General features: G+C 45.8%; 2 pseudogenes; both read right to left on the bottom strand.

The window, feature by feature from the left end:
• Positions 1-2262: 2262 nt before the first annotated feature.
• Positions 2263-9307, bottom strand: LOC136488421 (uncharacterized; annotated as a pseudogene).
• A 1686-nt stretch (positions 9308-10993) lies between these two features.
• On the bottom strand, positions 10994-13936 carry LOC136490032 (amino acid permease 3-like; annotated as a pseudogene).
• Positions 13937-27127: the final 13191 nt, after the last annotated feature.

Below are 27127 nucleotides of genomic sequence, written 5' to 3'. Positions count from 1 at the left end.
GTCGTCCGAATCGCAACTCATAAGAAGTTTTCTTCATGAAAGCTCGAAGGAAAATACGATTTGAAACATGGCACGCAGTGTTGATCGCTTCAGCCCAATATCTCCTAGGAGTCCTATGCTCATCGAGCATCGTCCTAGCCATCTCAACAAGGGTCCGATTCTTGCGCTCAACAACACCATTCTACTGAGGGACATAAGGAGAGGAAAACTGGTGCTCGAGGCCCAAAGAAGCACAAAAGGTTTCAAAATGAGTATTCTTGAATTATGTGCCATTGTCACTACGAATCGCTCTCATGGCATTCTTAGGGAACTCATTTTGCAACCAAAGAATCAAATCACGAGCATGTGAAAAAGCCTCATCCTTACTCTTCATGAAAAACACCCAAGAGCAGCGAGAAAAATCATCCACGATCACTAGAACGTACCACTTCCCACCATCTGACAGAACTCGAGCTGGACCAACTGTGTCCATATGAAGTAACTCGCCGGGTTCCTTGGTCATGACTTGGTTCACAGGTGAGTGAGAGGCGGCAACCATCTTCCCATGACGACAAGGGTGACAAACCAAATCCTTTTCAAATTTTAACATGGGCAATCCTCGGATTAAGTTAAGTGAGCTCAACCTAGCTAGTAAGTCAAAACTCAAGTGACCCAATCTCCTATGCCACTTCCAAAGCTCAGAGGAGGATCCAGCCACCAAACATCGAGAAGAGCCAAAAGAGTGAGAAAAATCAGCTCAAAAGACACGGCCAAAAGGAACAATCTGGCAAACAAGATTTCCTTGAGAATCAAGGACTCGAGACAAGCCGGTCTTAAATCGCACTTCAAAGCCATCCTGAAGGAGTTGCGAAACTGAAAGCAAATTGAAATGCAAATTCGAAACCAAAGCAACATCCTTCAAGACAAAACTCTCGTTGACTCGAATGATTCCACGAGAAATCACCTTACCTTTGCTATTGTCCCCGAATGTGATGTACTCCTTGGATTGCACGGGGTCGAGGCTGGAGAACCATTTTGAGCTTCCGGTCATGTGGCGCGAACATCTGGAATCAATAAGCCACGTGTTCTCTAGGCGCCTCCGTCCTGCATCAATAGAAGGATATGGGATGAGCAAATGGCGTAACACTAGGGTTAGTAAATTGTGAAGGATACCAGTGTTGGTTCATTTGCCCTGGAAAAGTGTTAGGAAAAACACCAAACATGCCATGTCCCATTTGTGGAAAGCAGGCACCACGTGGGGGAAAACGTGGTCCGCTAGAACTGTAGGACTGAAAGCCACTGCCGCGAGGTCTAAAGTCATATTGATCACGACCTAAACCACGCCAGGCACGACCACCGCGTGGTCTCGCAACCTGAGGCCTAGCACCTTGAGGCATTGCCCCTCGTGGCCTAGCATTGCGCCTCTAAATAGGCGGCACATGTACGCCATAGGGCGGGCAGTACATGTTCCGGTTGTTCAACTCATACTCCTGCCGCTCATCTCTCTTCCTCCTAAAGCAAAACTGAATAAGGTGACCATCCCTATGGCAATAGTCACAGTGATACCTCACCTCTCTCTTGGGTGGTTGTTGGCTCACTTTCTTGTGGGTATGTATCACTCTTGGTAGCTTTTTGGCTTTAGGAAGGGGATCCTCAGAAATGTTCGGTAGAGTGTCAAGTGGGTTCCTGAGATAGTTTGGTTTTGGAACCCAAACTTGTTTCTGGGGTGGAGCTCTTGGAGGTTCTTCTAACACTCCATCTTTTACAATAGGTTTGGTAGGCTTATGTGGATTGATCTTGGAAGGTTTCTCACTTGGTCTTAAACCACTGAACTCACCAACTTTGCCATAGACATGTTCACCCTTCCCACCTAAAGCAAAGCCTACTCCCAATGTCCCAGTTCCCCGCCTGAACTAGCTCATCATCATGCCCAACTGCGGCTCACTATAAGACACCCAATTCAAGATGGACCGAAGGTATGTGTTGTCTTCCTCGGATCTCATCTTGTCCCGCCTGCAAGAATCAAGTTCCAACACCAAGCTCTCACAACGTGCACACTCAACAACCGTGCTATCTGAACTGGCCTTCTCAAGAGCAAGGAGCTTGGCATTCTTCTCTACCAGCTTAGATTGCAAGCCCGAACAAGACTTGCACGCACCCAACAAGCTAGACCTAGCCTTCAGCTCATCGTTCTCATCTAACAAGACAACATACTTAGATTGCAACTCAGAAAAGTTGGTCATATGAACAGCACATTCATCACACTCAGCCTCATCAGACACATCACACATCAACGACAAGCTTCTTAGCTTCCTCAAGCTCCTTCTCCACAACTTCTAGCTTGTCCTTAAACTCTTTCCTCTCACGAGCAGCACGTTTTAGCAGCTTATCTTGACTCATCAAAGTATCAGTCATGATATCAAGCTTGGCAATAAGAGCATCGATGGTTTACCTCGGTAGAGTCGTCGTCACCGGGAAGCACATCCTTGTTGGGCTTCACCCCTTCATCCACGGCCATGGTGCAGTAGCCTCCGTGGATGGACTTGGCGACAAAACAAAGCCCGGTCAACTTGTCCTCACGTCTCTTCTCGGACTCATCATCGCTCGAGGAAGAAGAACGGTCATCGTCGGTGTCGTTGTCGAGGTCGCTAAGGGAGGCAAGGAAGGCACGCTCTTGGGCCTTGGCCTTCTTGAAGTACTTCTTCTTGAGTGCCTCCTTGTCGAATCCTCCCTTCGACTTGTGCTTGGAGGTGTACTCATGCTTGTCCTTGCACTTGCTGGAGTCGTGCTTGTCAGAGGAGTGCTTGTTCTTCTTGGGGCAGTGGGCGACAAAGTGGTCAGGGTCTCCATAGCTGTAGCATCCTTCCTTCGGACCACCACCACGCCGGCGATTCAAGCGGTTGTTGTGAAACCGCGAGAACCGGCTGATGATCAACGCCAGCTCGTCGTCCCCAAGGGCCTCCAATTGCTCCTCTATGACAGACATCAAAGAAGACAAGGCAAACGACATCTATGAGGGGTTAGCCAAAGAACTTGAGCTGTTACTAGAGACCAAAGCCATAGTCGGTGCAGAGGGATTCTTGAGCTTGGCTTAGGTCTGGTAGTCGATCTCAGTGGACTTGAGCTTGCTGAAAAGCTCATCTATGGTGAGGGTCTCATACCCCGAAGACTCAATGATGGCAGTCACCTTCACATCCCATACCTTCCGATCTAGGGCATATAGAAGCTTGAGTGCCCTCTCATGATTGTCATAAGGTAACCGTGCCTTGTTTGCTCGCATCTTGTTGACAATGGTCTGAAAGCGAGAAAACATGGCATCGATGGACTCGCCATCAAACTGGGTGAAGTTCTCGTACTCCCTCTTGTACATCTCGTAGAGTCTAGTTTTGACCTATGAGGTCCCCTCGTGATAGCTCTGAAGCCTCACCTAGATCTCCCGAGCAGTAGTACAAGCGGAGACTCTCTCGAACTCCTGAAGCGAAAGACTCAAGAAAAGAACTGAGTGAGCTCTGCTATTAGCGTTGTGCCGATCTTTTTTATCTTGTGTGACATGAGCACGAGGTTCAAGCACAACATAGGTAGCATCCTCGCAAATCTCCCAAACAAGCCAATCAATCCCCTAGAGATGCGCAGACATGTGGATCTTCCAATAGGGGTAGTTTGTTCCATAGAAAAACGGTGGTTTGCTAGAACCACGCTCCATGTCGCCTTCGTGGATCACAGACCAATTAAGATGGAATGATCCTTAACCGGCTCTGATACCAATTGAAGGACCAAAAACGGCGACCAGAGGGGGGGTGAATGGGAGCCTCAAATTTCTTGCAAAATATTTGGCTGCTGTCCCAAAGTTACCCCAAACACAAGCGAGCTGGCAAAACTAAAATACCCAAGCCAACTGGTAACGAGAGTACTTAGATCAATTCTTTGGAATGGTACAATACCAACGCAACAGACGAAATCCGATTTGGAGCTCAGATGACCAAATTGCACTCAAAATGAGAAATCAAGGCCTGAAAAATTACACCAGAAAATCAGCTGGAAATTCGCCGATGGCTGGGCTGCACACCACCGAGCGCTGGGGACTGAGTCTCCTGCAGACATGAAACAGACTGGGCACTCAGGCCAAATTGGCAAGCAACAACAGTTCGGAGTTGAAGAATGAGCAGCCACCAGGAGGTGCTGCCTGCCTCCTGGACGTTGGGCCAAACAAGTACAGAGAGAAGCTAACGAGAGCACATGCTCAAGCCAGTCAACAAACTAATCAAACAAGTGAATATTTAATTAGTTCAAAAACTATTGCTTGAAAAGGGGCAGCAACCAACGACACGACGAACAACGTTGCCTGGAATACGAAGCCGGTGGGACTGCTCACCGATGCGGAAGAGCTTGTGACTCAAAAATGAAGACTGACGAACAGGAACCGAGCGCACAGGAGCGGACAAGTCTCAATGTCCCTGGGGCGAGTGGTGCTCTGGTGAGCGCACACGGCAGCTGGGGCCGGCATTGGTGCCGTTGTCGCTAAGTGCTGCTGGGGTCGCCCATACGCACGCCTGTACGTGTGTGCCCAAGAACAGCGCATGAACAGAGCGACGAATAGAGGGAGGCAACTCCGAAAATCCGATGAGAACTGGATCAAATCATCACGAACCGCGCCGAAAATTTGCACAGACCAAATTCAATGCGCTACGAATCTAGCCCCAAGAAATCATTTCCTTGGATTGATCCAAACTCCGGGAAAACGAGATCGTAGGCATGAACGAAAATGGGGAAAAAACTCAAGAACACAGTGACGAAAATCACACACAAAATCACTGAATCCCGGAGGACAACTGGAGGATTCGGGCCTCCATTCCCACACCAAATCTCAGTTTACACTCACGAATTTCTTCATAAGTGGACCTCTCTCTTAAGAACTAGAAGAAGTGCTAACCCTAGGTGGAAGGGGGAAAATGAGAGAATGGCAAAGATGTAAGGGAGATGGGGGCTCCCTCATCCTATTTAACAGGGCTATTACACAATCCTAGTTTTGCCCCTGGATACTATTGAGTCAAACCACTTAGCCCAAGGGCGTTATGGTCCAACCCGGTGTCATCTTCATCCGACGGCCACTGCACCTCCTCATCAGTAGCTTCGCCTCGACGCGAACTCCTCGATGCACGCAAAGTGCTCTGAGCCTCGCTCGACCCGCACGTCCTCTGTCTTGACTCGGTCAACACCGTCACTCCCATGTCTTCTTGCACTTGTCGATGTCCCAAGTGTCAACCACCGCAGCTAGTCACCCAGCCTCTAGGTCCCTCGGTCCAAGCCTCACTTCCATCCTTCATCGCTCCCGGTCCGTCGACACGGCACGTCCTCTTTGACCTTCACTTCACCATCGACCACCGCATCCAAGCTCCACACCTGCACAACACAAGCCAAGAGACATGTCGCACACATAGCTTTCGCCATTGTAGGGTTAGTCACCACTCAACCTACTTCATGGATCACATTGACAATCACTCATCACAAAATGAACACACAAGGATACTTCTCAACCTTGTGTTCACAATCTCCCCCTTGATGAGTGCATTGTCAACACCAATACACGAATAGCTTGAGCAAAAGAAAAAAGAAGAAGAAGAGAAAACAAAGAACTCACCCAAATGATCAAAAGCCAAAGAAAAGCCAAGAACCGGGTCATTTGAAAATGAGCAAAACTTAGACCCCAAAGACATGGGCAACGGCTCGACGCAACCAAGTAAAACAAAGCTAGCCCTCAAGAAGAGGCAACGGGCTCAACACCACTAGCAAAGCTCGAAAAGCCGAAAAACTGCTAGACCCTCCAGAAGAGGCAAAGGCTCAACACATCTAGCAAAACAACTCAAATGCAACTCCCCCTGAACAAGTGCAATCTCTCTCAAATGAATGCACGTCTCTCAACTTTGGGTGGAATTGGAAGTTTCTTCCCCTTTTCTGAATATTTCTCCCCTTGTGTCCCCTTGTGCCATTGTGAGTGTGGAAACTTCTCCCCCTTGTTGACACATGCACTTATCAAGTTAGAGCCCAAAAATTGCAACTCCCCCTCAAAACAAGCTATGAATGCAGAAATGCACAAAAGCACAAATGCAGAAGCTTCAAGATTATAGCAAGTAGATTGAAAGGATGCTCTAGTTGATGTTGTCATGTATATATAGCAACACATACAAGTGCTAGCAAATGCTCAAGGTGACCAAATGAGACAAAATATGGCATTTAAGCAAGTTTGATCAAGTTTGAGCAATTTTAAAAGAGGGTTCACCACCAAAGGAGCACATAGCAAAAAATAGACAGGAGATCGATCTTGTGCTACACATGTATGCAAAGTGAACTACCCCAAACAAAGTTCACACATCATGTCATGAGACAAACATGTGGTTTGATCAAATTTTAGATACCAATTGAAATTTATCGAAGTTATGCAGCTTATTACCAAAGTTTATCAGACAAGTGTGTGCGGGAGGTTATCTGTGCCATCAAAACCTGACTTAGCGACCATGTCAAGCCTATGCCAAAGGCAATCGAAAGCTTAAGACAATGATCTCGGTATCCATTACAGAGCTCAAGTTCACAAATAAGTGCAATTTGGAGCTGTCTCGATACTCTGACATAGGATAGTACAGACCCATCCCGATCTTTTCAAATCACTTAGTTTGTTTTTCAAGTTTTAGCACAAATTCAAGTTTCTCAAGCAAGTGTGTAACTCAAAGTATGAGCCGTAGCAACTAAGCATATATATGAAGCAAAAAAGATCTTGACACATTCTACACATGCTAGTTGCCACAAGTAGTGGTGAACACATTTCATGTTTCAACAAGTTTTAATCAAGTTCACAATTTGGAAAACAAGCTTAGCTCATAACATGCATCAATTGATCAAAAGGAGCCTAAGCCAAAAGCACATCATGTATATCCATAACATCCCCAACAAGAGCATAGTGTCAATCTAGCTACTATAAGGATGAAGCTCAGGATGCAATATGATACATGATGATATGATATGCAAGTACGATATAAAAAACAAAAACAAAGACTAAACTACAAAGAAAAAGCAAAACTAGAATACAACAACCAAAGTTCCCCTCCTCTAAAAAGGGAAACAAACTCCAAGCTCCCCTCGAAGCGAGCAAACTGGGCTTGGTCAAGTGGTTTGGTGAAGATATCTGCGAGCTGGTTTTGGGTATCAATGTGGTGCAAATCGATATCACCTTTCTCATAGTGGTCACGCAAGAAGTGAAAGCGAACTTCTATGTGCTTTGTCTTTGAGTGAAGGACTGGGTTTTTGGCTACACTTATGGCCCTGGTGTTGTCACAAAACAAAGGCACTCGCCTAAACTCTAACCAAAGTCTCTCAGAGTAGCTATCATCCAAAGCAACTGGGAACAACAAGCAGCAGCAGCAACATACTCAGCTTCTGTGGTGGATTGGGCGATGCTAGATTGCTTGCGAGAAGACCAAGACACAAGAGAAGATCCAAGAAACTGACAAGTCCCCGAAGTGGACTTCCTCTCGACCCGCACGTCCTGCTCCTTAACTTGGTCACCACAGTCACTCCCATGTCTTCTTGCACTTGTTGATGTCCCGAGTGTCAGCCACCGTGGCTAGTCACCAGGCCTCTGGGTCCCTCGGTCCAAGCCTCACGTCCATCCTTCACCACTCCTGGTCCGTCGGCATGGCACGTCCTCCTTGACCTTCACCTCACCGTCGACCACCGCATTCGAGCTCCACACCTGCATAACACAGGCCAAGAGACATGTCACACACATAGCTTTCGCCATGGTAGGGTTAGTCACCGCTCAACCCACTTCGTGGATCACATTAACAATCACTCATCACAAAATGAACACACAAGGGTACTTGTCAACCTTGTGTTCACACGGACGCTGGTCTCAGGGAGACCGGCGTGTCTGGTCAGGCGTGGCAGTGATACCTTAGCGTCGTTCATGTGACCGGATGCTGGGCCTCTGACTAACCGGACGCTAGAAGGCAGTGTCCGGTCAGAGCTGACATAGCTGCACAGAAATCAGGGTGACTGACCCGACGCTGGCTATGTCTAGTCAAGTGCCACCGGACGTGTCCGGTCGAAGGAAACCGGTTTTGAAATCTTACTGTAAACGACCAGACGCTGGGGGTTCAGCGACCGGTCACTTGTGCCGGAGCGTCCGGTCAACTATCGACCGTTGAAATCAGATGACTCCTGTTGAACGCAGGATGACACGTGGCCGCCATTGAGCGACTGGACGCTGAGCCCTGTGTCCGGTCAGTAGGACTGGAGCATTCGGTCACCCCGATCAGTACCCAGTGAAGGGGTACAACGGCTCTATTTCGTGGGGGCTTCTATTTAAGCCCCATGGTCGGCTCAAGCTCACCCTCTTGCACATTTTCATTGACATAGCAACCTTGTGAGCTTAGCCAAAGTACTCACACTCATCTCCATCATTGATCCATCATCTTTGTGAGATTGGGAGAGAATCCAAGTGCATTGCTTGAGTGATTGCATCTAGAGGCACTTGGTATTCGTGTTGCGCTGCGGATTTCACTTGTTACTCTTGGTGGTTGCCACCACCTAGATGGTTTGGTGCAGCGGTGGAGGATTGGCACGAGTTGGTGATTATTCGTGGCCGCCTTCGGTGATTGTGAGGGGAGTTGTACCTTCCCCGGCGAAGTGCCGAAAGGTAACTCTAGTAAATTGCTTGTGTCATTGAGTTACCTCACTTGTGGGTAGGTTCTTGCGGTGTCCAATCGTGTGGACGAGGTTTGTGAAACACCTCTTAGCCACCGAACCACCAAGTGTTGGTCGACACAACGGAGACGTAGCGTGTTGGCAAGCACGTGAACCTCGGGAGAAAATTGGTTGTCTCTTGTCATTTGTATTCTCCCGGTGATTGGCATAATCTTCATCTTGTGATTGGTTCATTCCTCTACACGGCAGTATAATCACCCTACTCACTCATTTATATTCTTGCAAACTAGTTGTGTCAAGCTCTTTAGTGTAATTAGAATTGAGAGCTTGCTTTGTTATTTTAAGTTCATCTAGTGGAGCTCTTTAGAGTAGCAAGTTTGAGAGCTCTTAGTGAGTAGTAACTTTGTGAGTTGGGTGCCTAGTAATTATTGCAATTAGAATTGTCGGATAGGTGGCTTGCAACCCTTGTAGAGCTAGAGCAAGTTTGCATTTCGCTATTTGTCATACTAATCAAATTGCTCTAGTTGATTTGTAGATTTTTAAATAGCCTATTCACCCCCCCCCCTCTAGCCATATTAGGACCTTTCAACGAGGCCGCCTCCCTGTACACTAGGGCCCTCGCCGTCGCCATCGGGGCTTGTGTCGGTGTGCGTGGGGGAGCTCCGTCCTCGGCTGCTGTAGCTTCCCTTTGCTCACCCTATCCATCCCCGCCACCTCCTTCTTGGCCGCGGCGGCACGGAAGGCGCGCCTGCACCTCGCCCGGGCACGGAACGGAGGCGCAAGAGAAAGAGAGAGAAAAAGAGAGTTTGGGTGGCTGACAAACGGACCCCATCGTAGGATAAAATGGTCATTTCACCTGTCAGTTGAGCTTTGAAATAGGCTTTTCAGTCTGCCTTGAAACAGTGATTGAAGTGTGAATTCGAATAGGCTTTTCAGTCTGCCTTGAAACAGTGATTGAAGTGTGAATTTGAATAGGCTTTTCAGTCAAGGAATCTAGGCTTTCTAATGTCCTTTGATGTAGACTTTTCAGTGATTCTAAGTAGGCTTTCCAGGAATAGTTAGAACACAATACAACGTATAGTAAACCAGCCTCCGCCTATATATATGCGTTGCGGGATGCATTGCTAACCAAAACCAAAACTAGTATTTGCTTTTGTTGGAGTACGAATGTCTGGAGGGTTGTCTAGAGGAATGGGTTTCGGTAGTGGGAGAGGAAAGGGGGACGAAGGGAACTCCCATAGTGTGGGAAGGGTCTCTTGGTCTTGATGTCTTTGAGGAACCAGTTGAGCAGTTTCCCTCTAAGAGCAAGGGTGATTTCACCAAAGAGTGCACTCTTAGATGATACGATAACTGAAAAGAAGATTGGCCCAATACATGCATGGTGAGAACTGTTTAGTGCAGATGTTCACCGAGGGGATGCATGGAGGCCATCGCTTCTTTAAATGCCTGCGAGCATGGATAATTACTATTACTATTCGTTTGTTAAATATGTTTCTCGATTGCACTACAACTTACATGACATACTTATTGCAGTCTTCCGAGTCCAAAGAAACTGTGGGTTCACTAGAAGAGTTGATTCTCGTCCAATTTATCCACATCAGCAGTACATCTACTACCTGTAGGACCGTATCTTTGAGCTAGAAAGGGAAGTTAGCAGCGGTTACAAGGACAACGAAGACGACGGCAACAACAATGGTGCTGGTTCACATGAGGCACTCTGCAATGATCCATACTGCACCTGCCCTAATCACAAGAACAAGGGGACTCCGTCGCCACCCCTGCCACCACCACCAACAACAATGGGAGGATACTATGGAGAAGGTGCAACACAATTTGCTATATGGCCACATTACTAGGAGGAATCTATCTTATTCACATGCCACATCCATGTGTTTGTTGATTCCTTTAATTACCAAAGGCATGTTAGGTTTAGTCGAAGGACCTATGTACCCTTGTTTGGTGCATGTTCTCACATGTCATTTCATGTGCTTGTTGTTCACGTCAATCACCTAAGGTATGTTAGGTTTAGTCGAGGACCTTGTACCCTAGTTTGGCACATGTTCTCACATGCCATTTCATGTGTTGTGCGTGTCGAATTATGTAATGCACTAGTTCATTATGTTTTATTTGCAGTACGTGAACTTGTTTCACTACCTCCACAATATAAAAATAAATATTATGACCATAAATAATGAAAACAACAACACAATGAAAAGTCCAATACTAGGGCACATTACATAACACAATGATAATAGAAGTACATGCCGATAAACTAAATAACGCAGTAAATAGCCTAAGTACGTCCATAATTAAAGTGCAGTATATGACAACACAATGAAAAATCAAAGACTAGACAACATTGTTTATGAATAAACCATACAACTTACAAGTCATGGAGACTACTGAGTGCAACGAGGCCACTTTCTCTTTCTCAGGGCATCAGGATTCTCCTCCATCGCTGCTTTCGCTCGGCGCGCACGCTTAAGCTTCTTCTCCCTCTCCTCCCTATACGCAGCAACACGCCTCCTTTTCTCCTCTTCCTTGTGCACCTTTTCTACGGTCACCTCTTTGCGTCTCCTCTCGATCAACTCCTTATCCTCTGCCTCCCACCGCAAGAGTTTATGTACCCACTCCTTGTCTTCTAGCTTGATCTCAGTGTCGAGTCACTGCTCAAAATCACAGAGCGGTGGAGGGGCTCTGCAATACATTTAAATGTTACACACCAAATAAACTATGCATGACTTCATAAGACAAAATAATTATTACACAACATCAATTTCCTACCATCTTGTTAATGCGGCTGACGAAGTGTAGGCTCAAAGGCAAAATTGGCACACATCCAATACCTCTGCATATACGTATCCTCTTCATCGGACTTCACTACCTTGTAAGGATCACCGCAAAAGCACATGGGCACTGGAACACAACTAGGCCGAGGCAATAGGTTGAAGGCATTTCCGGTCATTCGGTCATAACTACAAATGAACCAATTTCGTTCTAAGAACCGAAAGCAATGACCATCAAACCATAAACCTAGGATTTTCTATTTGTTGCACATAAATGAACCAATAATATAACACGATTGATAGAGATTACCTTGGTTTACTAGCTTTACCACGCCTTGGCATACTGCATTTACATAATACAAAAATTAATAATAACTTCAAACAATAAGTACTAACGTATTTAGGGTTGCAAAATACACGTAATATATACCAAACTAATGCATAAAAATGAGGAGGGGAGAGAACATACCTTGCTCTCGAAGATCTATGGATCAAATCCAACTTTCCAAGGTCAAATTACTCGATTCAAGAGATTGGACAGTTTAGGGAGAGCAAAAACTAGAGAACAAGGAGGAAGAAATGAAAGGAGCCTCGGCCAGGGAAACCAGGCGTGGGTTTTGAATCCGAGCTCGGCGCTATGGATCTTAGCTCCGAGGTCGACGCTGAGACCCATGACTCCTGGGTCGATGTCAAGACTATGGCTCCGGCGCCAGGGTATGTGACGCCGACCTACCTACCACGTCAGCACCACTTGGATGCCCCGTTTTACCACGAGCAGGCTTGACAAGCAGCCACGGCAATGGAGTTTGCGAAGGAATGCTTAATTGGTTTGGTCGGCTATAGCTTGTGATTTGTGACTGCGACGGAGCGCGAGAGAAGACGAGCCTGCACGGAGCAGTAGAGCACACGCTCTCAGCCACTGAACGACGCCGGCCGTGGAGCCGACGGCGCCGGCGACGGAGACGAGGAGGCACGCGGAGCTGAGCGTCTGGAGGCAGACCCAGCGCGTGCTCCACCTGCGCACGCGGCGCTGCGCGATGTACATCTCGACGGGGAAGTAGACGCTGAGCGGCCAGAACGAGACGGCACCGAGCAGCCCCACGACGTCGCCGAAGAAGGGGAGCAGCATGGCGACGGCGGTGGTGAGGCAGACGAACGCCGTGCGCTAAGTGAGGCGGAACACGCCGAGGACGAAGGGCCCCAGCCTCAGTTCCCGGGCCATGAATCCGCTGTCGGGCCACCTGGCCGCCACCCGCTTCTCCACGAACGTGAAGAGCGGCTGGCAGAAGACCTGGTACGCGCCGACGAGGTGCACGACGATGGCGGCGTTGGCGACGTCCAGCAGCCAGAAGGGCTCGTAGAAGCCGAAGCCCGTGAGGAGGTTGTCCGGGGCGTCGTCGCCGAAGGCGGCGTAGCCCATGCACCCGCACAGCATGTAGAACACCGTCGTCGTCGCCACGCTCACCATCGTCGCCTTCTTCATCACCGTCGCCTCCGATGGCGGCGGCGCCCTGATCGTATTGTTCGATTTCGAATCAGAGAAAACAGAGCAAAACCAGGGCAAGAAACAGAGCACTCGATGAGGATGTAGGCGTAGGAGTAGGCGAAGGAGATGTCGCCGAAGGCCTGCAGGCTGCGCCAGACCTTCTGCATCGGCGTGACCCCGTCGCCGACACTGACGCCGGTGAGGCTGCCCTTGAACCCGCCGTTGGCGACGGTCTGCGCGATCCCGAGCGCGAGGCCGATGGTGGCGTAGGTGAAGGACATGGCCGCGGCGACGATGGAGAGCCACCATATCTGGTCGAAGTCCGGTATCTGCGAGAACACGACCTCGACGGCGCCGAAGAGGATCATATAGGGGTTGCTCGAGCTGCGGCACGGGTTCCTGTGGCCTTTAACGTGGAAGCAATCCGCCCTCTTGATCGCCCTGCATGCATGCTCGCAATCGCATAAATCAACTGATGATGATCAGAAAACCGAATTGAAGGCGCACATATGTACACTGTATATTCTTTACTTACAGCATGCTGATGGAGGCGGCGATGGTGTATCCGATGGCGATGCCGACGAGGTTGGCGTACTGGAAGACGCCGCAGAGCCTGACCTTGGCGCCGTCGAGGATGTTGCGCATGGCCTCCGTGTACGTGTAGTTGCGCTTCCCGGCCTCCGGGTCGCCGCAGCGGTAGCACTCGGCGAGCAGCGTGGAGGTGTAGTAGCTGACGCCGGCGAAGAGCAGCGTCATGGCGGTGCCCGCCGCCCAGCCCAGCTGCACCATCGCCCACGCCAGGGACAAGATGCCGGCGCCGATCACGGCCGTGATGATGTGCGCGCTCGCCGTCCACATGGTGCCCGTCCGCTGCGGCCGCCCGTCGTCGTGTAGCCGCGCGGCATCGACGCGGTTCCCTACTTCCACTGACACCTCCAACACCTCCCTGCCCACGTGGCCTGCCTTCGCAGCCATCATGCACGGCGAGTCTTTCTCAAGGTTGGCTGGTCCTCCAGAAGGCCGAAGCTGCTTCGGACCAGTGTGATCAGGTTGCTAGCAGGAGGGATGGTACTGAACTTTAGCTTGCCGCGATGAGCATGTATGTATATGTATGTGTATATATTGTAATTATATAGTGACTAGGTTTGTGCCCGTACGTTCCTACAGAATAACTAAACTTTTATACTAAAAATACATAGATCGCATGATAAGATAATAATACTGTAAAATTAAATATCAACGTTAAAGTGACATTTAATCGAAAAAGCAAAGTTCGAGAAATTAACACAGTCACGGAGAGCGCGGTGTTGCAGGCTCGTAAACTCTACTGTATATACATTTCGGCTGGAAGAAATCTCCGATATCTATTTTTTCGTACGTCAATAAATCCATAAATAAGTTCCGCCATATCTCCACACCATCCTGTACACAGGTTCAAGTATATATATATAAATATGAATGTCTGTCACATAAGTAATACTATGTGTCTTGAAAAATCTCTCACAAAACCGTAAAATAAAGTACGTTATACTCACCGTATAAATATGTGACTTTAGGCCTATTCCACATAGACATATACTATAGAATAAGGTATCCACTTGAATATATGTGGCAAAATTCACCATCAGCAATATGTAGAAAATCATTGGTATTATTATTGCAAGCGACAATGACTCTGAGTTTGTCCGGTGAGGACATGTTCTTCCATGGTTTTCTGCACACAGTAAATGGAGATAACATAAAGTCATCAACCTAGATCCCTACGGCTAGCGAATTCTAGCTAGCGAATCAAATCCAGAGTATATGTTCTAGCTTTACATTCAAAACTATAATGTGCAAAGAAGCAACTACAACAATAAAGCCGTGTCAGCTCTGAAGATGAAAATTTCTACGAGTTCTGCATAACCACTTCGTGTCAGCTCTGAAGATGAAAATTCACCTGAGAAGTGAAACATAAAGTCGGCAGATCCATATTCCAATACTGCATTTTCTCATGTCAACTACAAAAAAGGGAGATCTGAAGATAATATATTTGGTAGATTCATTCTCATATTTCTCATATAATGATTGGAAGCATTCTCGTTCTGTAGACCAAACAAGAGAAACGTCAGAGGATGACTAAATTCAATTTTGTAGGAATAGCATCACAGACCCAATCAAGAAATTTGTCTAGAAGTGATTGATAATTTCTTTCCAAATCAAGTCATAAATTTACATTGTTCTCAATGTTAAAAGGCAATCAAGTATGTCAATGGAAAGCAAACAAATTTATGCATGAGAGATTGGAGAAAAAGATATTAGAATCTGTACCGGTGTTAGCATAAGAAACCACAAGAACAAGTGATTACATCTCAACTTCTCGAGGGTCTGCTTGCTTATGTATCTTCATCTCTCCTCAAACAAGCAGCTAGCACAAGGAGCGTGCCAACTGAGTAGTCAGCATAGAAGCAAACATAAAAGATATTATGTTTGAGTAATGGTTGGGTAGCAGTCATTACCAATTACGAATGGCATCCTAGTATCAGGGTGCGATGTGACACACTGCAGAAACAATACAAAAAAGAAGTTAACGAAACAGAGTGATGGACAAAACCAATTCAAGGTGCATGAACTGATAAATGGCACTTTAAAATAACCCCATATTGCAGTATACTATGAAATTGATAGCTTTTTCATATTATTATGGCTAACATATCATGTGTCCCTGATAATACTGATAGATTTTAATACCAAAATGAACTGATAGATGACGCTTTAAAGCATCTCCAGTGCCATGAGTACTTTGCTTTCTAATGTAAAAGCATACCTGGAGGAGTGCAAGCACATTGCAGACTCGAGTTGATTGGTCAGACGATAAATTTGGGGGTGAAAGAGTGATCGATAAATTGACACAGTTTCCTGCATATGTTTCAAGTAGCCATACAGACTTCAATCAAAAAAGAACCCATGAAAGACTCAACTGATTTCTTATGAAATGAAACAATATACATGTACACCACACTAATGCAAACAACATACTAAGTTCATAGCTACTATGATGTCACAAGTTTCCTTGAGTTAAATTCAGAAGGCTGTAAGTATTTAACGCACGTGGAGTAGTGCAGCCATTGTACAATAAGAGTGCCATAGTAGTAGAGCAAGATCTTCACAGGTTTCTCGTTTCTGAAAGAAATAACCAGTATCATCACTCTAAATGAAAACTTTGGTCCCAACTTCCCAAATCAATATACTTAGGGCTGCACGATCAAATATTTAAAATGTTGATTCATGGACGGTTCCCCCCACTTCATATACCATATTTCAAATATCAAATTTTCATCACAAAGAAACATGTCCCAATCAAATCTTCAGGGCTTGCACAATTCATTTTTCAGAGCACAACCTATAAAGGCTCATGTCTGAACCTCACCAGTTTATTCAATCCGAACACTACCAGAAAATTGCAGTACCTGGGAACAAGCAGTGCCATTAACAAAGAGGACAACAACGCCTAAATCCAGAAAAAGTGGACAAATCAACAAAAAAAGAGGTAAAAATTACCATGCAGGCATTTCATCGAATGCATGGTAGGTGTCGTCCATGTCAAGCTCGGGGCCAAAATCAAGTTCAACGCCGACGGAGACCCTGACCTCATGTTTCACAAACGGCCGATGGCCTAGCCGTGGAGCCACTGGGGGAAGGTGGCATGAGCCAGACTCCTGCGTCCGTGGCCGGTGTTGACCCGAGCACCTGCGAACCAGCATTTCAGCAGGTGGCGTCCGGCGGAGAGACGACAGCTCATTCTTGTCCAAGCCGAGCTCTGGCTCGCCGCCCTTAGTGCACGAGGGGACGGGAGGGAGCGCAGGGTGGCCTAGGTGACGCGGCCCGGGCGAGGGCGCATGTGGCAGAGAGTGAGGAAGAGCGTGTGTGTCTTCCCCATGGCGGCGCCCCCGCGGAGGAGAAGCAGGAGCGCCACTGCGCCAGCGCGGGCACCAGGAGTCGGAAAAGTTTCGCCACCTGCGCATGGCGGCCGGGCAACACCTCAAGGAGCACATCGACGATACTCTGCTCATGCTCCCCTTCCTCCTCCAGGAACTTCTGGAAGTACCACTCCGACGGGCACCGGTTCATCGCGTGCGTTGCATCCCCGCTCTGTCTGCTCCTCCTCCACCTGGTGCAGCAATAGTGCCACGCGGCCACCGATTGAGGGTGCGGCGGGGCCTAGTAGGGTTGGGGATCTCCTCCAAGGACCCGCACCAGGGAGACTCGAGCGGGGCGATTCGACGACGGCCGTGGAAGGGCGTGGAGGCGGCGTCGAAGCGACGGGGCAGGGCGGGGGAAGGCAGACCGACGTTTGCAGGATCGCGCGGGGAGGCAGAGCGACGACCCAAACAATTTGGTGTCGCACCCATGGACGGAATAGTTATGAATGTTTTAGCTGTAGAGATGAGTGATGTTGGTTGGTGGGAAAATGGTGGTGGTGGGATTGGCTGTTTGTTCGAATTCCTGACGCGTGGAAGGTTAGAGGAGGGAGAAGTCTGGTTTCCTTTCTAACTTCCACTGCCACACTTCTAAGGGGATGTTTGGGACTGCTCTGCTCTCGTTTTTTTAGCTCCGCTCTAGCTCTATGTTGGCAAACATCTTCAGCTCCTAGAACTCTGCTCGTTAGTTCAACGGGCCAGTTCGTTAGTTCAAGCGAACAGGGCCAATGACGCCGGTAGCTTCTCTGCAGCGCTTCCGTTCGTGGGTCCTCCTCTAATTTCGCTCCCATTCTACACGCTTTTTTTCACCTCGTGTAAACCTATCAAGACTCTTTAGTTTTTTTTTTTTTGTTTTTTTAGTGCAAGGCTTATAGGTAGATGAGTCCAAATCTATTAGGACTATTCTTATAGTTTCTTACTATAAATATACATGGGCAATATAACTATTTTAATCTAAGCAACGAACTGAGCTTTGCTCTTTATCTCCTCTCCTACCACCGCAAGCCCAATCCTCCCTCTCTCTCGTGCGCCTGCCACCATAGCCGCCACCACCTCAGCCCATCCAGCCGCCACCACCTCAGCCCATCCAGCCGCCACCTGGCCCAGCCGACCGCTCTAACTGGACCCCCGGGATCAGAACCTGACACGGTCCAAATCTATGGGGACTCTTTCTCTAGATTTGCTTGGGAACAAATCTTATAGGGACCCTAAATATATGGGAGATGTAATCATTCAATCTTAACCAAGAATTGAGCAATTGCTCTTTCCCTTATCTCTCTCTCCCCCCTCTCTCTGCGCCGCCCTCTTTCCCTACGTCGCCGCCCTCTCCTCCCTCTCGCTCACACCGCTGTTGCCCCAGCAGCTGCCCGCTGCCCTAGCCTAACCGCACAGCCGGTCCTCGAGACATTGGACCTTGACACTTAGTATCTCAGAGACCAAAACGCATCCATGGGCGACAACAACACCATCACGGAGATGAAGGCCATGTTCGAGAACCTCATCACCAAACAATTCAATGATGTCAAGAACAACTTCGCCACACCCGATGCCAGGCTAACCAACATCGACCAAGGAGGCTCGAAAGAGATCGCCGACGTAGCAAAGGCAAAGATGAACATGAAGCCGGCGCCAAGGAGCTCGAGGCAGCAACCAAGCAAGACATGGAGACCACTAGACGTGCATTGGCAGGTATCCCCGACATCGTGGACCAATTGGCAAACAAGTTGTTTGTCATCGACAGCGACAAGGACAACCAAGCAAACCCTTGTGTAGTGCTATAGGGAGGACTAGTGGAAGTGTCAACTCTTTGATACCTCGAAAAAACATTGACATGAATATAACCCTCTTTATAGTGCCCGTTTACTTTCTTGCAATTTACATTTTTAAATTTCCATGCGAGTATATGGTTGGAATGTAGGTTGCAAAACTTTTGTGTGATGGACATAGAACACTTGATAGGCACAATGGGTGAATTCGGCTAAGTGATAGTTTTAAATTCCTCAAAAAAATAGATTAGCCTAATTCACCCTCCTCTTGGGTATTTTGATCCTCTGGGGGTTAGACAAAGAAAACTCTCACTTGATAACGTTTTTTCTGAGGTATCAGAAATTACTAGTTCTTGTTGGAGTCCCTCACAAGGACGTGCTCGCAGGAGCCAAGCGCCAAACCAAGAAACTTTGTGGGCATCTCATGGGCCTAACCCACGCATAAGTAGGTCCCCGTCAAGCCTCTCCCGGACTACTCCTAGCCTGTCGTTGTCCACTATGAGATATTCAGCCAAAACGTTGAGGGCCTCTAGCCCCTCGTACACCATCGACGACCACTACTCCACAAACGCAGTTGGAGGATCTCACAATAGTTACAAGCCTCGACGTGTACAACTCATGGTACTTACAAGCACCTATATCAAGTATGTATATATGTAAAACTCACTAAACTCTAGTTCGAAATCTAAAGCAAGCATTAAAGCGGTCTCTAACTAGCACATGTGATGGCTAGAGCACTACCATATAGTTACAATCTCTGCGCACTCTAACCCACTCCAAATGGTCGGCGGTGTGGGTATATATAGCTCCACAAACACCAACTAGCCACTGGGAGCTAGGACTAGCTTTGATTTGCCTAGTGTATCGAAGCTCATCAATGACGATACCGGAGAAATCTGTTGCCCTTTATTATATCAACTAGTCGTTGCCAACTGTTGGATCATAACTCTAAAAAAATAAGATTCAACCTAAGAACCAGGTGGTTTTTTATTAAGAAGAGAAGAGGCACTCAAATTCAGTCCAAGACAGGACTTAAATCTGGGTGGTTGGGTGCATTGCCACACCCCTCTGACTCAACCAGTTGAGCTCGACTCACTTCCTATGGATCATCAGCCTGTTTGTTTTGGCTGAATTGGCTTATAAGCCATGGCTGAAAGTACTGCTGGCTAGTTTAGTGTGAGAGAAAAATATTGTTCAAGTCGTGAATTATAAGCCAGATACAAGTAAATAGGCCAAAACGAATATGCTGCGTAACTCTCATATAGCTTGTTTGGCGCACCATCACATAAATCCGGTGCACAGCAGTCCATTGCAGTAGGTGCTCTCTAGAATGCACCTCATAAATTGTTGATGCGTGAGAAACTTAAAACAACGGTGGCGATCCGCCAATGATGTGCTGGTAGGTGCATATTCTCATCCTAGTCATCTTCCTCGTGAAGTTTCTGGAAATGCCGTAGCAGTGACCGGCGGGCCGTCTAAGCTGGCACATTTGTTCCTCAATCTTTTTCAGAAATCAGGGCAAGTTAAACGGACAACTTACCTCATAACTTTCTCTCTTTCTTTTCTTCACATAGGATGATTTTATAGTTCCTACTCATCTGGGGAATATGCATATACTCCGAACATTCATTTAGGGCCTGTTTGGCAGGGCTCTGACTCCTCTAAAAATGGCTCCGGTTCTGGCTCCTTTGAAGGAGCAGCTCCTCTGGAGGAGCTGAAGCCGTTCTGAAAAACGTTTGGCAAAACGGCTTCTTCGCACTAGACGACGTGAACCCACAGCAAGAAGGCGCGCGAAGCTTGTTTTTTAGGCTTCTCCTGCGCAGGCAAAAAATGGCTCCGGCTCCCCATGCCTCCCCTTTCTAAAACATGCATTTGGCATAGCTCCTGCAGGAGCCGGAGCTGAAGCCCCTGCAGAAGCCCTGCCAAAAAGGCTCTTAGCTACAGGCCACGCACCTCGCGGTCATGATATTTATCTTTTAGATAAGGCCGCTGTCATGACACATCCGCCCATATGACCATATGTTCTACACGTGTGAATTGCCACATGGCATTCTAGCAGGACGATTCAGTAAAAGTTGCTGACACAAAAAACCAATTGTATCAACATCATTCATGTGAAAAGTAACAGAGGAAAAAAATATTGCGAAGTCTCAACCAAATTTTCTTGCTGCCTACCACCACGTAGGGTAGGAACGGATCAGATGCGAACTGGATAGCGCACTTTCTAGTTTCTATACTTAGCAACAATCTCTTTCGGTGTGAAGTTTCAAGAGAGTTTGTGATTAGCATGTGGCATTCTTTTCACTTGGAAAGACTTTATGAGACGTCTATCCAAGCTTGATGATGATGATGATGATAGAATTGTCACCACCGCCTACCATCCTCAAACAAATGGGCATTAAAATCTCGAATAGGCAAGTCAAGGATACATATATTAAAGAAGACCCCATCAATGGGAAAAAAAAAATTGGTCCAAGAAATAACTTTTGTTTGGACATGTATAAAGAGCTCTTTATAATGGTTGGGAAGTACAGTACCATGCTTACTTACAGGTACTTTCAGTATATAAGATAATTTTCAAGATGTCAATAGGATCGCACCATGACTTTTTAAGAGATTACATACTCGTGGCGAGAATTATTTTGGCAAATACACTTGATCGCCGGACTTCGTTTGACACGTCAAGTTCTCCGGTAAACAACCAAATACTAGCATGGTAGAGACTCTTCCTCGGCTTCATAATGCTATTTTTCAACTTCTGCCAAACACGTCCTAATGAAACAGCTTCTCCCTAAAAACTGTTTCTCACAAGCACGATTTTCCAGATAAAGCTAAAAATAGTAGCTTCACGTAACTTTCTCTTTTTTATTTATCTTCTTTGAGAAGTTATTTTACAAAACGTTTTTAAAAATAGCTTCTGTTTTACGAAACCGAAGCTAAAAGAATTGCTTCAATAGTTAAGCTAAGATGGACTAAATAGGCCCTTGCAGGCATGCCGAAGCTACGACGTGATATGTTACCGTCACTATCAAATTAAGGCCCTATTTGATACCTCTGCGATCATAATCATCATATTATTTAATGAAATTGCAATCAAACAGGATTAATTATATGATGGATTATTATAATCAAAACCTCTTGATTACTATAATTCCATACACCAGGTGAGAGGGTTATAAAGGATTATGGATGCTGAAAGTTCAACTTGCCCCCAACCAATTGTCCAACTTGCCAAACTATAAAGGATAAGATAGGATTTTCTCGCTTTAATAAATCATAATCAATCACCATAATTCAGGGATCCAAACACTCTGATTATTATAATCCGTAGTCTCAATTATAATAATCCTATGCATAATCTAGATATTAATAATCTATAGCTGCGATTTAGACAAGCCCTAAAGACGCCATTATATGGCAAGAGGAGTAGAGGACCAGTCCAAAGGCCAACGACTCAGCCCTCATCATGGCAACATAACACCAATGGAAACGGATCCAACTCGAGAGAACACTACTATAAACTGACTTTTGGAGAAAATTCTTTTAATTTTTAGAGACAGTTATAAGTCTTTATTGGACTGTGTCTATGTGTACATTGTAACATCTATAAGCCTAGGAGGATTTTCAAAGGCGGAGCTTAAGTGGGATAGTTGTGTAACCCCCCTCCTCAAAAAACCTAACGACAGTGCTAGCCCGGCCCCCGGATGTTCAGACGCTAGCCCTCATCTGGCCACTGGTGCCAGTCCCACTTGTTGCTGCGCCTAGCCCCACCTCCTGCACCTGCATGCCCGCGCCTACTGTGCGCCCGCCAACTGCTTCTACGCATGCCCGTTTGCTGTTGCTACGCATGCTGCCCCCTGCTGCTGCGCATGCACGTGGGGACTGCCCCCGCGCCCTCTTCGCTTCCTGCGCTCACGCGAGGACCGCCTCTGCCGGCGCTCGCTCCCCGCGCCTGCTAATGAAAACACATGAAACATAAAGCACTTGCTACAACATACGTATGAAAAAGGTAAAACATTTGGAACATACACTTGCAACATATGTGTATAGCCACTGCAACATATGCAACATCCAGATAAATCACTTGCAACATATGTCTAAAACAACTAAAACATTTGAAACATACACTTGCAACATACGTGTATAGCCATTGCAACATATGCAACACCAGATCTACTTTTTGCTACATTCAGATGAAACACTTGGAACATACGTCTGAAATACTTGCAACATACGTCTGAAACACTTGTAAAAACACATGAAAACATTTGAAAATCCATTGCAAAACATATGCAACATCCAGATAAAACACTTGCAACATATGTGTAAAACATATGCAACATCTAGATAAACATACTTACAACATACGTCTGAAAAACAGATGAAACATTTGGAACAGACACTTACAACATACATGTATAGTCATTGCAACTATGCAACATCCTGATCTACTTTTGCAAAATCCATATGATACATTTACAACATACCTCTAAAACATCTGAAATACTTAAAACATACTCTTGCTACATGCACTTTCAAACGCAATATCTACTTGTTGCTTGAACGAATGGAGGCTTGCCGACGCGGAGCTCGATGCTGCGGAGTGGCGCGGGAAGGGGGGATGCTAGCGAGTGGGCAGCTGCGCGGCCCCGGCAAGCGGCTGTGCAACTCTCGGCAACATGGCAGGCGGATGCGGTGCGCCGCGATGGAGGCAACAGCGCCGGGCGGCTGCGCTGCTCACGGCGAGGGCCCCCCGCGCTGGAGAAGGTGAGTGTCAGGCCAGAGGCGCGGTGGAGTCGGCCGCGGTGGTCGCATACGTGCGGTGAAGAAGGCCGCGATGGGAGAGAAGGAATGGGGAATCGACATCCAATTTTTTTTTAATAGAGAAGCCGTGAGGGGAGCAGGCATATTGAGATCTGTAGGTCCAGGAAGGGCATGTTTAGATGGACGGACGCCTTAAGGAGAGCATTTCCGAAACCCTAAAGATAAACATTGTCATTCGCCGCTGCCTCTGAACCTTACAATTAAACCTAATCGTTCGTCATTTACCTCTGAACATGGACGACTCACAATCAGGATTGCGGCACTCACAAACTCGGCTGTGGAGTTGGGGTTAGGCGACGGGGATGGGATGGGACGAGACTCGCTCAGCCTATGCCGGTTAGGAGCGAAGAGTTTTGCCCAATGTCTTGGACCACCTTGGATCAAAAGTTCACATGTACTATAAGAAATATTTTGGGTCACGTACTTTCCATTCAGTTTGCTTGCTCGCTCTAACAGCGGAACAACATCATCGATCGTCACCTCACCTCTGTCAACCACGATGTTAAGGCAAGGAAATTATGTAACGTCTTTATATTTCTAAAACAAAATAACGGTGCCAGGGGTGACAGGGATAGACTGTGCACTACATACAAAGGGTGTATAGCCTGACAGAGATTTGCTTGGAACCAAGCTTGTTGTCAGGAAAGCTCAACACATGCACTTTGTATTGATGATACCTCTCGTTTGTTGCACGTACGAGACCCTATTTCGTGCACGTCGCTCGAGGCCTCAACATGATTTTTTAAGCAAAGGTCTCAACATGATTTTTTTTAGCAAAGGTCTCAACATAATTGATAACGGGTTCAAGTATTGTGTGAACCCTAGTTTGTAGGCCGAGGCCCATCTAGTTTCCCACTTCAAGGTTTCATTGTTCTGCGCCTGCGTGTTTTTTTTTTTCCTGTTCTGAGCGCGTGTCGTGTACCCATTCTGCCAAGTTGCACGTTTTATACTGAAGAGAAAAATAGAATTGTTTGACATTATCCACTTGCACCAAATAAAACTTGTGTTCCTTGCAGGGCTCCTCGAGCTGATGTCCTTTCAATGGGTTCTAGATCTCGTTGTCAGAGGCGAATGAATTTACGGTCTTCAAATCCTTGTTTAGCGAGGGTGTTTGCATATGTCTCTTTTCTTTGTTGTGTTTTCAGACAGGGAACGGACGATCAAAGGAAGAATATGACCTTTTTTATCTTTAATGTACTCATATTTTTTAGAGGTCATTTTGTGTCATGTCATCCTTCTGTACAAGCTATTGTTTTCCTTGATATATATCAGATATGAAACACTCTCTTGAGCGCCTTTCTCAATAAAAATAAACATCTTCTCTCAAAACTTTAAACAGCCATAGTTTGCCAATAGAATAGCCAAATTGAATTTCGATTGTATCATTGTATTTCCTACAAACAAAAATAAGATTGCAGCTGAGTACATTTGGATCATACTTTCTTGCAGAACCATTTTCCTCATGTAGATCTTGTTTGGATACGCATGTATTCATCTCAATCCACAAGTCTTGTAGTAGATTAGAGTGGAATTAAACTAAGTTCTATCCAATCCACTCCAACACATGTGGATTAAAGTGGATACACATGCATCCAAACAAGGTCGTAGATGGAACATTTATTAAGAAGAAAAATGTTATAAGTTAACGAGAAAATTGACCCATGTTAGGGAGAAGATTATTCTAGTAGCTAGATTCAAGAATAATTCTTTTGGAATTTAGGAGTATGTTTCAACTACACGAGTTCCAAATTCACGACAAAAATGTTGCAGGCCCCAACGAAAAATTGTTCTAGCTACGTGAGAAAGTTGTTTCAGGTTGAGAACATATGCAAAGTTAGTATGCCAAAAACAAATGGTCTACGCTTAATAAAAATGTTTTAACATCATGAGGAAAAAATTCTAGCATCACAATAATGTTTTTAGTGGCATAGAAAAAATATCCTACCTTAAAAAACAGATATGTTATAACTTTACCAGAAAAATCTCAACAATAGAAAAAGAATAATGTACACAAAGTACCAGGAAACAAAAAAAAATTGGCGAGCACATTAGAAGTAATAAAGATAAAAAAAAATATTAGTGAAATGAAGATCAAATTTAAAACAGGAAAGTAAAAGAGGAAAATAAAATACAGGAAAACGAAAAAAATAAAAACAAGAGGTCCAGCTGTCCTGCCCATATCTCCTCCAATGGCAGCGGCTAGCGAATGAGACGGCACGCGCATCCATGGGCCAAATGGCCCATAAAGAAATAAATGGGACTTGCTCGCTTCTTCGTGGGCCAACACTGGCCATGTAAGAAAAATGGAAGCTATAACCTTTCATATCTCAAGAAAAAACTTCTTATTTCAATAGAGCCTAATAGCCCAAAAATTTCTAAACCTCAATCCCCACGTGTAGAAATATTTTTAGCATGCTTGAAAACTTTGATATTATTTTGTATGGTTCTAAATTAAATTTTAAAAACAAATAGTTTTGAGGATGCACTTCGTTAAAAAAAATAGATTTTCCCAAACCACATATGCTGAGAAATTACATGATAAAATATTATTTTCTAAAAATGAATTTAGATGATTTTTTTCTTGGATTTTTATAAAACATTTTAAAGCAAATAGCAGAACCAAAAATTTAGATATAACATTTTCGGGAAGAACTTTTAATTTCAAAACTATGTAAGCTATGATGCCGGATATATGCAAACGGGTCATGCTTGATTTTTAGCATCTACCTAAATCTGCCTCACCATAAATGGGATATTTCTTTTGTTTAGGGGGCTAGCAGTACACCTGTTCTTAAAAAGTATTTAAATTTGAAATTTTCAAAGAACTGTACACTCTGCTCCCCCCCCCCCCCCAACGGGTCATAAAATATTCATATGGTTTGCTCACCAAAGAATCTGTTTCAAGCACCACAGCTTTATGTGATTGATATAAAGCATTTGAATTTCAACATCTTTCTAGAAAAAAAAACCATTGTTTCGAAACTGTCCCTAAATGCAACTTGGTATTCTTTTATATTTTACTTGCGAACATACCTGTGTATTGCACGGGACGTACAACATATTGTATGGTCCTAAGACCCATAATTAGCTAGCTATCTTGTTAGATTTAATTGGCAACATCTAATCTTATTTTAAATTTAGAGTGCTCTTTAATTATAGCCCCATTTGCTGGCCTGAATCTTGGCTGAAACTGGTTGAAAAACACTGTTCTGGCTGAATTGTTGTGAGAGAAAAACATTATTCCGGCTGAAAAAACAAGCCGAACAAGCCGAATATGAGGTAAGCCGAACGGGGCCTATACCTTAAGACTCGTAATAAATGCTAGCTACAACGGATTAATCCCATTTGAGAAATTTATTGGAGATTGACTCAATTTAAATTGGTGTCAATTGTCTACTTCTGTTGTGAGGTTAAAAAAAGATAGAAGCTAGTCACACGTGTGGATGCCAAGATGCGACATGCATGGTCTCAGGCTTACCCGGCTAGGCCCCGACACGAGTAGTGTGATACCACGAAGATTTTGCAACTTTAAACTATGTAAGAGATAATGGACCGAGTAATGGAAGAAGAGAGGGGGGACCAACAAGAATCGATAGAAGAAGAGTGATGAGAGGTACCACCGGCCACCTA

This window comes from Miscanthus floridulus, chromosome 10, assembly GCF_019320115.1.
Source record: "Miscanthus floridulus cultivar M001 chromosome 10, ASM1932011v1, whole genome shotgun sequence".
Taxonomy (NCBI): domain Eukaryota; kingdom Viridiplantae; phylum Streptophyta; class Magnoliopsida; order Poales; family Poaceae; genus Miscanthus; species Miscanthus floridulus.
The sequence above is the reverse complement of the archived record's forward strand: the minus strand, read 5'-3'. Positions and strand labels throughout refer to the sequence as shown.